The 14,355-nt window shown below is 39.1% G+C and overlaps 1 long non-coding RNA gene across 1 annotated transcript; it reads left to right on the top strand.

Moving 5' to 3' along the window:
• The first annotated feature begins 5,282 nt into the window (after positions 1 to 5,282).
• On the top strand, positions 5,283 to 5,653 carry LOC124860912. Its single transcript, XR_007036493.1, has 2 exons — positions 5,283 to 5,513; positions 5,583 to 5,653. It is a non-coding gene; the product is annotated as an uncharacterized LOC124860912 (long non-coding RNA).
• The last annotated feature ends 8,702 nt before the right edge of the window (positions 5,654 to 14,355 follow it).

The following is a 14,355-nucleotide window of genomic DNA, read 5'->3' on the forward strand; positions in this document are numbered from 1 at the left end:
TCATCTGGGTTATACCGCTCTGCTTCCACCTGTTCCTGAACACACCAGCACCAGCCTCCCACTCTTCGGTTGGCTCCGCGGTTGCTCTGAAATGAGCCGCGAGTTCGCAAATAACTATTTTTTGTCTTCTCCTTTCACCTCATTGTCAGGTTATTGTGGAGCGGGACGTGAGTATATGGAACACAAGTTAAAAAGCTGATTGTTTTTCAATAAAAATGTGAAGTCCAATACCATTTTGTGGCTGCATCTCTTTAATATTTCTAAATCTCTTTTATCAAGAAGCCCGCCATGGTCTAACTACGCGCCTGGTTATACGTATTTCCCTTCACTTTGACAGCATTTTCCAGACATTCTTTCACTTTATTAACATCGTGTGAACCTATATGATCAATCCAAATACGCTACAATTCATCTATTTTGTTTTGCAAGGGGTTTCCAACCATTTCCCCTGTCAACATCCTCAAACACCTTATAATACTCCTCCATGTTACTATTTGATAACTGCAGCACAAAACCAACCAGTGTTCGAATCAAAATAATTGTTTCCTCAAAATTTCACAAACAGCTCCTGCGATGATGTCACCACTCGCAGCCAAACACACACACAGTCACACACATACACACACTGTGCACAGCAAGGAGAGAAAAGGGAAATAAAAGAAAGCAACGTAGACAGCTGAAATCCCTACGGTTACCGGCAACAAAGAGAAAGGGTTTCAGTTAACTGAGTGTAACATTTAGGTCCTGACCAAGGAAGTTACTCCGTACCTCAACGGCCACACGTTTGGTCGCTTTCGACACGGCGGGTCAAACCGCTCCTATGACTGCATCCTGTTTGAGGTGAGCGCAAAACCTCCGGGTGAGCCAACGCGTTCCTAAGTCCAAACGTCCCCAACTAAACTATATCCACGTTTTGGGTGAGCCAAATCCCAAGTGTGGAACAGCACGATCCACGACACCGTGTCCGGTAGAAGGGGAGCTAGGCCAGCGACCAGCTCTGGGGCACAGAGTTTTTTATCCTAAACGTTCTTCTAAACTGCCTCAGCGCGGCCCTTTAAATAGACCTCAGGTTCATCACATCATACAGCGTGGAAACAGCCAAGTAAAAACCACTTACCTTTGTCCCTGCTGTCTTTACCCAGATGTCTCTGTCATTTCAAGTTCCAGGTACATCTTTATACTGTGGACTTCAAAGCTTACTGACTGTGCCTTCCCTTTTTCCGTCAGGTGTTGTAAATCAGCCAAGCTCCCTTGTGGCATCTATACCACGGCCAAAAGTTGACATTTATTGCTTTATTGTCCCTACAGCCGACTTTTACGGCTTGCAGCTGCCGAGAACCTTCTAACCCCTTTTTTCACCCTGACCCCTGCGCTTACTGACTCTCTCCCCAAGGCTCACTCATGTTAAATCTCAGTTTAATGTTCTCACATGCAAACTAAACTAATAACATGAAATTACATGATTTTAATTCTCAACACTACAAAACCCAATATAGAAACATCTAGACGAAAAGTAAACAAACACAAAACCACAAACAAAGTACAAAATGTTGAACCACGACAGTTGTAATATGCTAACAAATTTGTAAATTGTTGGCATAGAAATTACAACTAAGTTCCCTATAAATATTTCGTGCTGTGTGTTGCAAACAGCACTGATCTTTGAAAATGTGACATTTCTGATGTGGCTGTAATTCATAAAAGTATACAGTTCTGTAAAGAAGGATTTGCTCGGTTAAACATTGATAACGAGGTTTTTATTTATTAAGGGTGTTGGGGTCATCCATTTTGGTCGCACATTTTGACACACGCAGCTCAACAGGCGTCGCAGCTCTGACGTCACTGGGAGCATAAACCGGCTGAGATGCAGAGTTTCGTTGCCATTTCCCGCCTGTCTAACAAGGACAGCACAACGGGGGCGCATATCTGGAGAGACAAAAGCTCGCAGGCAAACTTTTACTCCACAAGGCCATTCCCGGAAGAGCTTGAAAGCTGGAAATCTGTCTGATACGAGAAGATCAGGAGATTTATTTACCGATCGAAGACCACGCTGACACCCGGCGCAGGTGGAAACCCACAGAGGTTATATGTCCAAGGAGATGAGTTTTCCTCCTTGTGTATGCAGTCGACTAACGGTTCATCTTTTCCCCTCCTGGACGGATGAGAAATTACCGTTTTTTTTTTTCTTTAATTTGATCACGGACGCGTGGTCCCCCTCCCCTCCTTTTTCTTCAGACTTGATCCATCCTCAACCGGTGGAGAGCAGAAATCAACGTCAAAGTAATTTCGTTCTTTTAATATTAAACCGGATAGGTGCATTTAGAGGTCTGGGCAGGATGAGGCATAGTTAAGGTGATGTAGGATCACCAGTAGTTAATCTCAGGTATTAACTTGTTGCATGCAATACCGATTGAATTACAGTGCCTTGTGAAAGTATTCGCCCCCCTTGAACTTTTCAATCTCTTGCCACATTTCAGGCTTCAAACATAAAGATATAAAATTCTCATTTTTTGTGAATAATCAACAACAAGTGGGACACAATCGTGAAGTGGAATGAAATTTATTGGATGTGTCAAACTTTTTTAACAAATAAAATAATGAAAAGTGGGGCGTGCAATATTATTCGGCCCCTTTACTTTCAGTGCAGCAAACTCACTCCAGAAGTTCAGTGAGGATCTCTGAATGATCCAATGTTGTCCCAAATAACTGATGATGATAAATAGAATCCACCTGTGTGTAATTAAGTCTCCGTATAAATGCACCTGCTCTGTGATAGTCTCAGGGTTCTGTTCAAAGTACAGAGAGCATCATGAAGACCAAGGAACACACCAGGCAGGTCCGAGATACTGTTGTGGCGAGGTTTAAAGCCGGATTTGGATACAAAAAGATTTCCCAAGCTTTAAACATCCCAAGGAGCACTGTGCAAGCAATCATATTGAAATGCAAGGAGTATCAGACCACTGCAAATGTACCAAGACCCGGCCGTCCCTCTAAACTCTCATCTCGAACAAGGAGAAGACTGATCAGAGATGCAGCCAAGAGGCCCATGATCACTCTGGATGAACTGCAGAGATCTACAGCTGAGGTGGGAGTCTGTCCATAGGACAACAATCAGTCGTACACTGCACAAATCTGGCCTTTATGGAAGAGTGGCAAGAAGAAAGCCATTTCTCAAAGATATCCATAAAAAGTCTTGTTTAAAGTTTGCCACAAGCCACCTGGGAGACACACCAAACATGTGGAAGAAGGTGCTCTGGTTAGATGAAACCAAAATCAAACTGTTTGGCCCCAATGCAAAACAATATGTGTGGCGTAAAAGCAACACAGCTCATCACCCTGAACACACCATCCTCACTGTCAAACATGGTGGTGGCAGCATCATGGTTTGGGCCTGCTTTTCGTCAGCAGGGACAGGGAAGATGGTCAAAATTGATGGGAAGATGGATGGGGCCAAATACAGGACCATTCTGGAAGAAAACCTGTTGGAGTCTGCAAGAGACCTGAGACTGGGATGGAGATTTATCTTCCAACAAGACAATGATCCAAAACATAAAGCCAAATCTACAATGGAATGGTTCACAAATAAACGTATCCAGGTGTTGGAATGGCCAAGTCAAAGTCCAGACCTGAATCCAATCGAGAATCTGTAGAAAGAGCTGAAGACTGCTGTTCACGAACTCTCTCCATCCAACCTCAATGAGCTCGAGCTGTTTTGCAAGGAAGAATGGGCAAGAATTTCAGTCTCTCGATGTGCAAAACTGATAGAGACAAACCCCAAGAGACTTGCAGCTGTAATTGCAGTAAAGGGTGGCGCTACAAAGTATTAACGCAAGGGGGCCGAATAATATTGCACGCCCCACTTTTCAGTTTTTTATTTGTTAAACAAGTTTGACACATCCAATAAATTTCATTCCACTTCATGATTGTGTCCCACTTCTTGTTGTTGATTCCTCACAAAAAATGAGAATTTTATATCTTTATGTTTGAAGCCTGAAATGAGGCAAGAGGTTGAAAAGTTCAAGGGGCCGAATACTTTCGCAAGGCACTGTGTGTTATGCTGAGCTGTGTTTTGATTTGGTGCGTGTTCATGTTTTGTCCGGCTGATCTCAAATCAGCCAGGAGTTAGAAGTTGGACTTTTAAAAAGTTTTCATTCAAAGCAACTGCGGTCTGGGTCTACCGACCACTCTTTGTTCCAGTTTTATTGCTGGAGATTTTCCACTGAATTCCCGCCTCAGAGTTTTATGACACTTTGTCAAGATTTGGAGCGATCAGCTGGTTGTGGCTAAAGGGGCGTGGCCCCACCGTTTTATCAGCTGATCGCTGCAATCGAGACATCAGCACCAGGAGGATTTCTCTTTCCATTTAACCCAAATTACACATTTTGTCCATAAAACTACTGGTTTGATCTTCATAGACATGGACATAAATGCGCATATATGTTTTTCTTTTATTATTGTTGTTAGGTAGTCATTTTTATTCCCTTTGTGTTCAATGGTGCTTGTTAGTTAGGTGATGGTTTTGGACCAGAATAATGGTATATCAGAATTATTCGGCTTCAATAAATCTTCATATATATAATTAAGAGAAGCGTTTGTGTTTATTTCGTGCAAGAGAGATTTATCTGTCAAAACAAGGTCGAAGTTCCCCCACCTTCAGTGAAGCGGTTGAATAAACAGTGACAGTTTGTGGTTTTGGTTAATAATTTGTAATTATTAAAGAGCTTTGAGCCCATAATCACAACACCAGAGGACATCTCTGATTTCTATTCATAAGTAATGAATTTGGTTAAGAAATTAATTTTTTTTCAAATTATGATTTTAAATTATAATTCTTGATGAATATTAATTAATCAATAATCATAATCCTTACAAGGGAATTAAAGCTGTCCAAACCAACCTGTCCCTTTGCGGCAGTATAACTGCAACCCCCCCCCCAACCCCATGTTAAATCATGAATTACCTGTGATTAACCACATTATTCAACTTCACTAGTGTCGATGTGTTTTATGTGATTGTACCAGAAAAACAAGTATGTGCATAAATGTGCCGTGCATATGCATTCAATCTCCATAACTCAATACCTAGAATCATCTTTAACCTACAATAGAACCATCTTTCCGTCAGGATCTGGAGTCATCTGCTGCCTGCTGCTAACACCTTTCCAACACTAGGTGCCGCCAGTAGGAGAGTCCTGAGGCGACAGGTGTTGCACATCTATTCATCAGCTGGGAAGCATAAAGAGGATGGTTGCCTGAGTGTTTTGCCTCTGTGGTAATCTTCTGGCCAGCTCTGAAAAACTTTGCAAGAATTGCTGTTAAGGATTTTTGAAGTTTTTTTTCTTTTCTGTGTGAATTCTAACTTCCCCTGTTACCTGTTCCAGGTGCTATTTCTGCCTGACCTGTCCCAGTCCTCCGTTGTGGTACTGGCTACTTCCTGGAATTGGACTGAACCTGGCAAGCGGGGCTTCTTTCCTGACTCTTATCCTCTCCCTGGCGGTTTCCCCGGATTCTCCAGTAAGAGAATGTTTCGATTAGGTCATATTCTGAGGTTCAGACACTAATCATTTCTGTGTTTTCTTTTAGTGACGAGAGATTAGATTCACCGCTTCTGTTGAGTTTGACCAAGTTTGCAATAAACTTCTTTATTTTACAAGTTCTCTGAGTGTCTCTGCATGTGGGTTAAGTCGGCTGTAAAAATCATGACACTTTCACTGCAATCACAGCTGTAAATTTTGGGGCTTGTCTCCTTGCACATCTATTGACTACAGTGTTTGCCAGGTTCTGTCAGCTTTGATGAAGACTCTGCAAACAATTTCCAAGGCTTGCCATAGTTTCTCTATTTGACTTTGGTCAGGATGTTGATTAGGTTATTTTAACACGTTTGGTTTGATCTAATTCATACAGCTATGACTCTTATGTTTATTTTTTATTTTTTTGTATCCCCCTGTATTAAGCCCCATTCATATTCCTATTAAATTTAAACAGCATCTGTCACTGCTGGAGAAAAGAAACTCCACAGCATGATGCTGCTCCTCCTATGTATCACATTGGAGGATTGCGTGTTCAGAGTTTTGTGCTGTGACAGCTTTCCATGTGTACTTTTTCTCTCTGTGTATATATGTCTTGAAACAATAGTGCTGAGATGCAAGACTAATTTCAGACTTTTCCTGACAATAAAGGAATATTGTATCTTAGGGAGTCTGGTTTAGGTATTGTCTTAAGTAGTGTCGTTTCACACTGGTACTGGGTTCACCATGAAGTCATAGCATTGTACGGTCACCCACTCTGTTAATAAATTGCACCCTTACTTGGAAGACTGTTCTGTTGGATTTATGATTTGAGGAGCGGATCGGTACATTTTCTTTAAGTGTTTTGTTCCAGCACCCCTTGACTTGGTGTAACAATGGTGCTGAATACAAATCCCTGCCACAGTTTTCTGTTTGTAAAACAATGTTGAAAACCCTCTGTTTTCTTCCACTTCATAACTGTGCACTGCTTGGTGTTGGTAAACCACTGCTGTCTGCAGCCCAATAATAAAAAGTTAGGAGCACTTCTGTTTTTTTGTGCTCTGCATTTTTCAGTACATTGCACATGACCTCAGTCCTCTGCAGAAACTGATGCCGTGCTTTATTTCAGTCAGTCACTGTGCTGCTGTCAGCAGGATTTAAAATGTGGTGCTCTATCACAGAAGGAGGCCTTTACTGACTAATTCATTTTTCTGAAAACATGATTACAAATGATAAATTGAATGTTTTTTTTCTCAAATGCTCTTGGTAAACAGATTTTTTTTTTTTTCAATCCTGTGACTTTTTTTCTTTGAGAGCAGTTTTATGGTATTTGTTGATTTCTATGGTTTTTCTCGCTCTGGCAAACAAATGGCTCCTCGGGGTAATAAACAATACAAAATCGTGCATCAGGTTTATGCCTCCATATAAAATTAAGATGGCACTCATTCATACTTTGTACAAATATTTTGTGTGAAAGCTGACCAATACAATCAGACATCTATCCAGTTGTGATAATGCAGGCAGGCAGGCAGCTGGATACACTTTGCCAAGCAGAGAAAATGAAGAGAATATGAACATAAGAGGGTAACACTTATGATTTATTAATCGATGAAAGAAATCCTACTGATTTATGTAAGACTTCTTTAAATATAGCTCATGCAAACTGGATGAGAAAAATGGATGTTCCAACCTAGATTCTTGTTTTTTCTACAAACTCAAGATCGTGCACAATGCACGACATATATGCTCCACTTAACAACACACCAACAAACAGACTGTGCATTAAAAGCAAATTCTAGCAGATACTGAATGATTTTATCACAATTTAGTGCAGGTTGGCATCATTAAGAAACACAAACCTGATCAAGAGCTTGACCACTATAATATGGATTTATCTAAAAAGCGTAGTGTCCAAATCATTGCTCCCATCATCAACTTTTAAGTCTAGGTCTCTGCTTGTGTTTCATGATTCAGAGAAACACTCAAGGAGGTTGTTTTAAAGGGACAGTTACGAACTACAGAGTATATTTAAACATCTTCCCTGAAAGCAGAAAACAGTCTGAGTTATCTCACTTTAAAGAATCAGGGAGAAGTTCTCATGGATGAGTTAAACTCATAGCAGAAATTTATATTTAAATAGCCATTTAAATATTAATTTTCACTAGGTATGGACTGGTTCATAATAAACATCTAAGAAGTTCAGTTTGCCTTCTCAAAATTCAGGACATGCAGATGCCAGGCTGGAATTGGATGTGGTTAAAACAATTACTGCATTCATAAAAAAAAGTTATCTTTTGGTCAAGCTTTTCACACATTTAGTTTCTTTTACTGGTCGATTTCCAACATAAAAAAAATCAAATCTTTCAAAAAATCTGGTAATACTGATTAACAGAATTTGTTTGTTAGCTGCTATCCTCTTTTGGAAACTATTGAACAAAATTAGTAGGTGCCCTTTTTTCAGATATTTAGAAGGCATTTGATACTTAAATATTAATGTCTTAATCTCCAAAGTGAGGCGCTCTACTTTAAATACCACGATTACAAAGTGTATTTGTTTTTCCATAGGAAATGGGTCATGACGTCAAAGCACAGTGCATCTCTATGTTAGCGGCTAAAGTAGCCGCAAATACTGTTGTTGGACTATAGCAGATTCAAGCTGTGAGAAAAATCAATTTTCCAATAAATTGTTAGATTTATGTTTTCTGGGGTTAAGATCCTAAAATTAACCAAAGGACATTTTCAGTTAAATGCAAGAAACATGAAAGAGACTGAAAATGGGAAATTGCTCATTTTTGATTTTACGTAGAGAGTTTATCACCAGCACTTACAACAACTGTACTCTCCTACATCCACAGGTACCCAACATTGCAGTGGTTTATTGTGATGATAAAGAAATTACATTCTATTATCAAAATAGTTGCGGCTGCCTGAGTCTTGGTCACCTTGTGTCCTGGAGGTTTTCTGAAACTCACATCTACATTACATTGTTTTAAGCTCTCACGCGTGCATAAACATGTGCTCTGTAAGTAGAACACATGTACATGCCACATTCCATGTACATATGTTCTCTTTGTTTTTAAATTTTGGAAATGTCTGTAGCCTACATGTGTATCTTTTGAGCCAGGTCTCAGCTAAATTTTATTATGGTGACAAAATGAGAATAAAGAGTCTTGAATCTTGAATTTCAGTGTGCACTATTTTTTTAAATGAAATTATATTTTCACGTTGGTTTAGTGGACAGTGGATCTAGTCTAAAGCAACCAGTCCATCTGGATCGAAGCATCTTTATAACTGAACTGTGAAAAAATATTGTTTAAAAACAAAAAAAAAGTGCAATATCATCATTGAAACATTCTACAAAAATACAGTGCATTAAAAAATAAGTTGTCCACTTACAGATGTTTCAGATCATCTAACAAATCTTAAAATCAAACATATAAAACACAGTTTTCAAATAATGATTTCATTTATTAAGGGAAAAACCTATCGAAAAAAACCTGCCCCTTGGTGAAAACCCATTAACTAGTGTCACTTTCTGGGGCAACAACTACCTTAAAGCCATGCAAAGAAACTTTTGCCTACTCTTCCTTTTTAAAATATCTTAATTCAGCTACATTAGAGGGTCTTGAGCCATGATCAGCCAGTTTAAGTTAATGTCAGTTCGTGTTAATTGAATTCAAGTCCAGACTTTGGCCTGGCCACTAAAAAAAATCGTCATTTTTTTCCATCCAATTAGAGGTGGATTTGCTGGTACGCTTTAGATCATGGTCCTGCTGCATAACCAAGTGCGCTTGAGCTTCAGGTTATTGATTGACAAACATTCTTCTTCAGGATTTTCTGTTAGAGAGCAGAATTCATGGCTTTATCAATAATGGCAAGTCATTTAGGTCGTCAAGAAGCAAAGCAGCCCCATACCATTACACTGCTACCACCGTGCTTAACTGTTGGTATGATGTTCTTATGCTAAACCAGCTTTCCTTGTTGCTGTTATTCTGTCACCCTGTGTTTATAATATCTTACCTGGAACTCACTTGAGCGTCACCACAGTCCTCTGGCAATTTTCTGCTCTGCTCCTGTGGCAAAGAACGTACGTGAAAGTTGTTCACCCTCCACAAGAGTCCACTACCAGTCCTCTGAGCATGACTTTCTCCACCTGATATCCACAGTAATTACTGGATCTGCAACACCAGACAACTCAAAAACACAAGCACAACCTAACTGTGACTATCTCCAGCATGTCGGTCCACTTGATCAACAAGTGAACTATAAATAATCACAATTTACTAACCTCAGCCTTACCTGAACACTTGTTGCCTTCCGCTTGTGTCCTCTAGACGTTTTTCCGCTCCTCCTACAGAGCAGCAGTTATTAATTTTCCAATGCCAATAAACTTATTATTCCATTAAGTCTCTACAGTGTTTCTTTCTTGCATCAGAGTCAAAAGGTCAAAATTTTAAACATTTGACAGAGAAAAGCACAGAATACAGCCGATAAGATATACAGCATGATTCTCAAACTGTCAGGATTGAAGTATGAGTTTTTGATTTGTAGAGTAAATTTTGATTGTATCAAATTCACAGGTTCAAACAGCTTGAAGTGTTTTAAAAATAAAAGTTTTCATTCTTGACATAAAGTTGTTGTTACTGATGTTCAAACCTGCTTTGCTTTAAGGTAGGGAATAAATATTGACCTTGGTATAAAATTGTTTTAGAATGCCAGTTATTTTGTTGGCACCGGGGGAAATTAGTGTTGAGCATCTGAGGTAGAACATGTTGGAAAAAGAGAACCATTGTTGGATGGATAAATGGAATATAAAGACACAGTGCATTTACCAAAAAACTTAAAAATCTCTGTTTCAATGGTTTAGTGTCTTCAATAAATGTTTGCATCTATCAACCAAGGAGTGCCTCAAGGCTCTGTCCTCAGACCACCACTTTTCATTAATTACTTTACCTGACTTGGCCAAATTATCTCACAATGTGGTCTTAACTATGGTTTTAATTTTATGTATACAGTAATTTATTTACAGTTGATTAACTGTATGAGAGATATCGATTCTTGGTTGTATGCTAATGAACTTAAATTTAGCAGTAAAAGTGCGTTCTTTGTTGTGTCGTGACTACAAACGCAGGATGGGTGGAGATAGGCTTAACTATGGATGGATCATCCCTCGTCGACCCTACAACAGAAACTCTCATGCATGCTTTGACAGCATGGCATCTGAAAAACTGCAGTGGTTTCTTGTTTGGGCTACCCTTTAAAAGCTTTGATAAGGCTACAGTATGTTCAAACTTGGCTGTGTGGGTTAAAACATCCAACAAACCATGTCAACACATGAACAATAAAATCCTTCCTCCTGCCTCTCCAACCTCGTTCATCCTTACATCACACCCAGGAACCTCATGTCTTCTGACATCGGACTGCTCTATAATCTTCACACTGCATGGAAAACTGTTACTGAAAGAGCTTCCAGTGTCATAGCCATATTTCTTTGGAAATCTCTTCATATCCACATGTGCAACAACCCATACCTTGAGTGTAGCTTTTGTAGTTTTTTCTGTTTTTTTTTTTGTATGTTTGTATCTCTGTCTTTGTAAAATGAAGTTGCTAATGGTAAAAATTTTAGGAATTTTCACACATTGTATACAAACACTTTGGTGCATGTTGTAAAATCCATAATATCCTCTATGTTAAAGCTACAGATATTTAACAAGGCAGAGCAGACAAAATGGTAACAACAGACCTTCCCTAACTACAGAATTTTATTTGAAAACAGCATCGCAGCATATACTCTACTCAGCCAAGACGTTAAAACACTCTCCAGATACACAAGCACATCTCTGCACCACATATTGTACCAGCTCATCATCTGCACTCTGCACCCGGTGCCAAACTAATACATCTGCAAATAAAAGCACAGGAGCCAAATTCCAAATTAAGTGACCTGCAGTAGACCTGGGATATCTGCTGCTTCCAGGCACCAGGAGCTTTAAGGAAATCTGGATTTAGGGGGCTGCCAGAGAAACCATCTGTGTGATGGGACTGCATAAGCTCCATCAGCTGTGCTGTCACCCTTAACTCTGCTCCTCCATCTTTGCTTCAATATTTGAAAACTGACTGAGAGCAAACAGTGAATTCCCTTTGCTTTTGGTATTCGCTTAGTATTCATGAAGGCTGAACTATCTAGTCATTAAAGTCACATAGATTAGAAGGATGTCAAGTAAACATATTAGGAGTCTGGTTTTAAAGTCATGATGGGAATTTATTACAACATAAATATGTATTACACTGACTTTATATTTGGTGATGGTAAAAAGAAAGTCTAGTCCCTTTTATTGGAAAGATTTCAACTTTGATTTCATAGAAGCTACTCTACTGAGACTTGTTGCTGTGCAGAGATACAGGGGAATCTGCATTCGCACTGGATTAAATGTTTGCCTTTGACACACTAGATAATTCAGTGTTACTTAGCACACTAAAATGCTGAACGGGCATGTCTGGATGTGTTTATTATTTATTTATTCATCAAGAGTTAATTCTGTTGCAAAGATCAAGCTTCAAATCATCTTTGGTTACGCTTATGCATGGAGTTTCACAGGGTTCCATTCTTGGCCCTATTTTATTTGTTTTATTTGCTTTCATTGTATCATCTTTTAGGATGATTTTGTGATTTTTATTCTTCTACCGATATACTTTTAAAACCATATGTATCAGCTTAAAAGTGTTAGAGAAGTAATGCAGAACTGTTTTGTGTATAAGATACTCTGTCCGCTAATTAGTTACAGTCCCAAGAGGAAACAACAAGAGGTTCTTAATTGTGCTCCAGAGAGCTTGGTATCCCAGGCTGTTGAAAAACAGGATTTGCTTTATGCACACAGTATACTCCCCCTGAAAAATATTTACCTGAATTTTCATGGGAATGCATTTTTGAACTATATCTCCAGTGCTCCAATGTGTCGTTTATTCTTGTTTTTATCAGTTGAGAAATTTTGGAAGACTGAACACTTTAACATCCCAAGCTGAGATGAAGCTTGTTATTTTCATCTTTTATTTCTTCTTGCATAAATTATTTTAATTCTGTTTCTACTTGCCTCAGTGAAACCTCTCTGGATCATCTGCAGCTTTTCCAAAATGCAGATGTCCACCTTTGACCAGATCTTCCAAGCGATCCCATGTCCCAGCCTCACTGGCTCCCTGTTCAATACAGTTTAAGGTTCTAGTTTGGACTTTAATGTTATCATTCATACATTTCTGAGCCTGGCTGCATGTCACCACCAGGACCCTGAAGCTGACTGATCAGGTGTTGTTATCTATCCCTAAATCAAGGCTAAATACTGAAGGCAACAGAGCCTTTGGAGTTGAAAGCCCTTTTATCCACTGTCTGTTGATTCAATTGCGTTGTTCAAGAAGCAGTTTTGGAAGCATTGTGTCCTTTTTTTTATTTTAGCTTTTTGCTATTTTTACTTCATCTTACCTTGACATATTTTAGTTTTGTTTGTCTTATGCTGTTTAAATGTGGTTTTAAAAGGTGTTACCTAAATAAGTATTTCTTACTTATTCTGCGGTTTTAGATATTTTTCACGCATCTTACTTACATTTCCACTTTGTCATCATGTTTCTGTACACTTGAGGTAAAGTTGAATTAATCTAAAACCTGGTAAAGAGCGGATCATTAATATGCTGATCTAGAATTAATAAAGGGTGTACTTTTTATTCTAGGTAGTTTTTCCTAGTGTTTCATCTACTTTTATTTGTGAAGGTCATGGCTTCAAAATTACCTCAATATTCCTGGGGAATCCAGACAAGCATGCATTCCTAAATGCACTGACTTAAAATGTTAAGCACCAAGTTAACAAACAGCAGAAATGGTCCCAGAGATATTGGCCAGATTTGGACAGAATTTGGTACAAGGAAAGCATCATAAAGGAGGATTTTAAACAAAAGTCAGACAGGTGTTTCAGGGGAAGCTCCAGTGCAGGTTAGTCTGTTGCAGTGTTAGTGGGGAAATAAAAACATAAACATTAATGGTATTAGTCTCTAAGAGTAAACCATGAGGCATCACAATAAATAGACATTAGTAACTTCCCACTTTTTAATATCATGTACCTCCTTACTCCTAACCCAAGCCTTCTCCTTCTCTCTCCAATCTCTACTCAAAACTTGGCAATCCTGGTAGAGTGCCTGGTGTACGTGTTTGGGGTTATTTCCAGGCATTTTAATCATGTTTCATGGTTGGTGAGAACCCAAACAGGGTCAATAACAACAGGACAGAGGCAGACACATTGACAGTGGAACAATGAATTTCATACTGGGGGAAAAAAAGCACACGAAAGAAGATCAGGGCACAGGAAACAGGACAAGAAGCCACAGAGCTTAAATACTGTGGAGGCATGATTGTGACATGGAAACCAGGTGAGTTGTCCCTCATCAGCATCTCATTTAGCTCTACAAAGACCTATTAACAATCCAATGATTTGATTCAGTTGGGTTGGAAAAGAGGTGCATCTAAAGGTTGCAGGAAAATACTCTTAAGGACTGGACTTGGGCACCCCTGCAGTAGAATACATGGAATAATTACAAGTACAACCAAACACTAAAAAAACAGCGCTACATTTAGAAAATATAGAAATAGCTCAAAATGTAAGAACCCAAAATACAGTAGTTAGACAAAAGCAAGCACAACGTCCATGGGGTCAAGACAACTTTAGAGGTTGGATATACTGAGTGATTTTTTCCAATCGTCATATTTGTATTTTTCAGCTTTGTTATCTGAACCGTCCTCCATTGGACGGTCTCCGACATGAAAATGTCTCTGGTTTGGTTTGTTTCAGTGGAACCATTCTGCCTCC

Source organism: Girardinichthys multiradiatus, chromosome 2 (assembly GCF_021462225.1).
Source record: "Girardinichthys multiradiatus isolate DD_20200921_A chromosome 2, DD_fGirMul_XY1, whole genome shotgun sequence".
In the NCBI taxonomy this organism is placed as follows: domain Eukaryota; kingdom Metazoa; phylum Chordata; class Actinopteri; order Cyprinodontiformes; family Goodeidae; genus Girardinichthys; species Girardinichthys multiradiatus.